Source organism: Papio anubis, chromosome 2 (genome assembly GCF_008728515.1).
Source record: "Papio anubis isolate 15944 chromosome 2, Panubis1.0, whole genome shotgun sequence".
NCBI lineage: Eukaryota > Metazoa > Chordata > Mammalia > Primates > Cercopithecidae > Papio > Papio anubis.
This window is the reverse complement of record NC_044977.1, coordinates 193125172-193129362: the sequence shown is the minus strand read 5'-3', so window position 1 is coordinate 193129362 and position 4191 is coordinate 193125172. Positions and strand designations below refer to the sequence as shown.

Here is a 4191-nt window from a genome sequence, read left to right as displayed (position 1 = left end):
ACGCCCAGCTAATTTTTTGTGTTTTTAGTAGAGACAGGGTTTTGCCATGTTGGCCTGGCTGATCTTGAACTCCTGACCCCATGATCCACCTGCCTCGACCTCCCAAAGTGCTGGGATTACAGATGTGAGCCCCCGCACCTGGCTGAATCTGGGACTTTTTCTAAGAAAGGAGAGGCTGTTGACACCAAAACCATTCAGCAGACAAGATTTGGACCCAGTTTGGTCTGATTCCAAAACCAGGACACCATGTCTTCCTTAAAGGAAGAAGGCACATCAGACTGTCTGTCAAACGGGTCCACTGAGGGTCAGAGGAAGAGCCTCCAGACAAGGGAACGGTGTCAGCAAAGCCAGAGCCCACATGGGACAAGGCGGCCCCAGAGCCGGTGGCCTGAGGGGAGCCCGCTGTGGCTGTGCGTATTGTGGGTTTCCTTTCCCCATCGCCTTAGCAGAGGCCTCGCAGGCTCCCTCCCGGCGCGCGTCTGCATCCGAATCTCATTTTGGCTTTGCAGTACCACTGGGAGAAGAGCCTGCTGGGAGGTGCTTCCCGTTTCCCAGACGGACACACTGAGGCTCGTGCAGGTGACGGCATTTACCCGATGGCCTATGTAAAGTCAGAAAATGTGCTGGGGGTGCTGGGGCCCCGGGAGGAGTCCGAGCTGGACTCGCCACTGGGCAGCCACAGCCGGGTGGTCCTTGCACACAGAGAGGTCACGGGGCAGCAGTAGCGCCTGCTGTCGTCGGCCACTTGGAGGCCTTTGGATTTGGACGGAGGAGACTTCTACTGTCGGTGCTTTTTGGTTCGGGGAGGTCACGGAGATCCCCAAATGGGGACGGTCTCACTGCTGTGTGGCCTTTGCTGGCTCCTCCGCACCCTGCGACTCAGTTTCCTCATCTGTGAAATGAGGTTGAGCGAGTCGGTCACTACCCCGTTCGGCTCTGACACTGTGGGACTCTGAGTCTGCCTGGGTGGGTCTCTAATTCCGGAGGACGCTGGTACAATGAACGTTTTGGGGCCGGGACTGAGGTGATCGGGTGCCAAGAGGAACAAGGAAGTAAGGGGATGTTTCAAATACAGTTTCAATCTGGGCTGCTCTGAGAACTGGGTGGGGAACAGGCCCTGACGGCATTCGGGGACAGGGCCGGAGATGTGGGGGGTGGGGGGTGCAGGGAGTGGCAGGCCTGGCCCAGCTCCTGTCTACTAGGAGAAGAATGAGCAACTGTGAGCTCAGGTGCGCCAGGCGGAGGAAACGGAATCGACCGCCATGGTGTCCTGGCAAAAGTGGAGGCCGAGGAGGTCCTCTAGAAAGGGGTCTCGCCCTTCTCCACGGGCCCACAAGGAGCCCCCCTCTCCTTTCACACCCAGGACAGGCCAGCAGGACCAGAGCAGGGGCCATTGAAAGTAACATCCAAACAGGAAGATAAGGACCAGGAGGCTCTGAGTCCCGGGTTCCCAGAGCTTTCCTGCCACCACCCAGAACCCCAGCAGGGCCCTCACTGGCATCTGGCCCTTCCCCGCCGGAGCCAGAGCTCAGAACAGGGGCTCTCCCAGGGATGGCCTCCCCCAGGGCAGCAGCAGAGCCTCGGCCATCTTTCAGCGCTTCTGGACGGGGACACGCCTCTCCTTCCAGCTGGTACTCCTGGGGTCAGCCTGCATGGCAGCCTGCTTCCTCCCACCTCCTGCTCCCCACACATCCCTGCTGCCACCCTCCCGCATCAGGCCCCCGTCCCACCGGCCTGGACCTGATCTCCCGTGCCCCGATCCACCGCTCCGCGTCTCCTCCTCACTTCTCTCCTCCCTCCCTCGTGCACCTCTGGCCCCTGCCCATTGCTGAGATGATTGACCGCTTTGGCCCTCAGCAAATTTAACATTCAGGAAAGATCCACATTTCATAAATCCCTGTAATTCTGGAGTTGGGAGATACTCCATCGAAGGTCACTTTGGCCCATCCTGGCAGCCCAGGAGTGAGGTCTCCACCCGGCCCCAGACACAGCCAGCCCCTCAGAAACCAAGGCCTGCCAGCCAGACCCGCGGGAGGACGACCGACGTACAAACCGGAAGGCCGGTTTATTAGTTAAAATGGAAAGCCGGACTCCCCAGCTGGCCAGATGCTTCATTTGCCCGTTGATTTGTTCTCCCCTGTGTGGGTCTGTCCATCTTCCACGGAGGCTGTCCCTTTGCAAGGCTTGTGTCTGGTGACCGGGCTGCCCCTTCACAGCTTCTGGATATCTGAAGACTCAAACTGGAAAGCTTTAAACAGGAGCCTAGAAACAGGATTAGGGGAGAGGGGGGTGTGAGGCTGCGTTTCCCAAAGAAGAACTTCTTGCATGAACAGCTTTTCCAAAAAAAGGAAAATAAAAGACTCTGTGGATGATGAAGCTTGCAGAAGGCTGCTCGCTCACCCACTTGTGGAAATTCACATGTGCATCGGCCTGGTCAAAGCTCTGAAACAAACACCATTTTACAGGAAGTTTTCTAAACTGATCTGGCCACGAAACTGGTTTCCCTCACCCTCCCTAATACCAGCCAACGGGCAAGGCCGGGCTCCTGCCAGGAATGGGTTCCAGGCCTCTCTGAGGTGGGGAACTGGGTCCCTGTGTCCAAGGCCCCTGCCCTCCCACCAGGCTTTCTTCCTGGCAACAGCCTCCCAGGCCCCTGCTTCTCATCCCTCCTTTGGCTTCTCAGGTACATTCTTTCTCGATCCACGTCACTGATGCTGCCTAGGCACTGAGGGCCTGCTACACCCTGAGGTCAGCCCGGGAGGCCTTTCTGTGCAACAGAAACACCATACCAGCAACACAGGGACAAAAGGAACAGGTTACAGGGATTAAACACAAAAACATAAACTGTGGGTGCCCTGAACTAATAAAGGATCAGATGTCCCCAAGGGATTTAGACATAGAGGCGTGGATCTGGGCTGAGTTTTGGGGTGAGGTCCGGGGAGACCAGAACTGCTCCAGCTTATAGAGTGGCCAAAATCTGCAGGGTCAGGGCTGATCTGGAAGGGAGGGGTGAGGACAGCCTTGGAAAGGAAGACGAAGCCAGATCTAGCCAGTAAAAATAGAGAATATCCAGTTAAATGTTACTTTCATCTAAACAGTAGATGATTTTTTAAAGTATTATAATCACATACAAGATTTGGGAACGCTTATTCTAAAGAAGATTTGTCATTTATGTGAAATTCAGTGTGGTTGAAGGTCCTGTATTTTATCCAGTAATCTAGGCAGCAGCTGGGGGAGGCTGTGGCGGGAGGCAGCAGGGGTGGGGGTTGGGGGAGAGACTGCCCACCTCGTGTCGACAGGCAGCAGCTGGCCACGCAGCATGGCCAGCGGCCTGAAGATCGCCGTCAGGGCTCTCCAGCAGGCAGGTGCCTCGCGGAGGTGGGGCACGGGGGCAGAAACCAAAGAGAAACACCACGTCCCACACCGGGATTGACGCAGGGACAGAGGACGAAGCAGAAATGCCTTGAGGGATGTGGAGCCCAAGAAGCCACAGGCAGGACATGGGAGCCGGAGGTGGTACGAGAGCGTCACCCTTAGCGAAGGATTCTCGGGGTCATGGGAGAACTTTGTATTTGATGAGGGAGGCGGAATAGGCTTGATCCATTCTTATTTCTGGGCCCCATGGAAAGAATGACTCCAGTTGGCATGTGTGTTGTATGTACACATACACACACGTATGTATGGATCTGTGTGTGTGATCTGGTCTACTGGTCTATGTTGGTTTTACTAGTCTGACTCTCGGAATCCTAGTGATACCTTATTGTTATCCTTGTTACCATCATAAAAGGGACCTCAGGGTCCAGTGATGTAGTGTGTAGTTACGTATGCTGCTTTAGAAACATGAAGAAACTCAGGTCTGGGCCAGGCACACTGGCTCATGCCTGTAATTCCAGCACTTTGGGAAGCTGAGGCGGGCGGATTGCCTGCGATCAGGAGTTCCAGACCAGCCTGGCCAACATGGTGAAACCCCGTCTCTGCTAAACATACAAAAATTAGCCAGGCGTGGTGGCGAGTGCCTGTAATCCCAGCTACTGGGGAGGCTGAGGCAGGACAATCACTTGAACCCAGGAGATGGAGGTTGCAGTGAGCTGAGATGGCCGTTGCACTCCAGCCTGGGTGATAGAGTAAGACTGTGTCTCAAAAAATAATAATAATAACTAACAATAAAAATAATAAATACATAAAAATAAA

General features: G+C 55.1%; 1 long non-coding RNA gene across 1 annotated transcript; it reads right to left on the bottom strand.

Annotated features, from left to right (window-relative positions):
• Window positions 1–2046: 2046 nt before the first annotated feature.
• Window positions 2047–3938, bottom strand: LOC103882523. The gene is made up of 2 exons (XR_644393.3): window positions 3287–3938; window positions 2047–2262 (listed from the first exon to the last, which is right to left on the bottom strand). It is a non-coding gene; the product is annotated as an uncharacterized LOC103882523 (long non-coding RNA).
• Window positions 3939–4191: the final 253 nt, after the last annotated feature.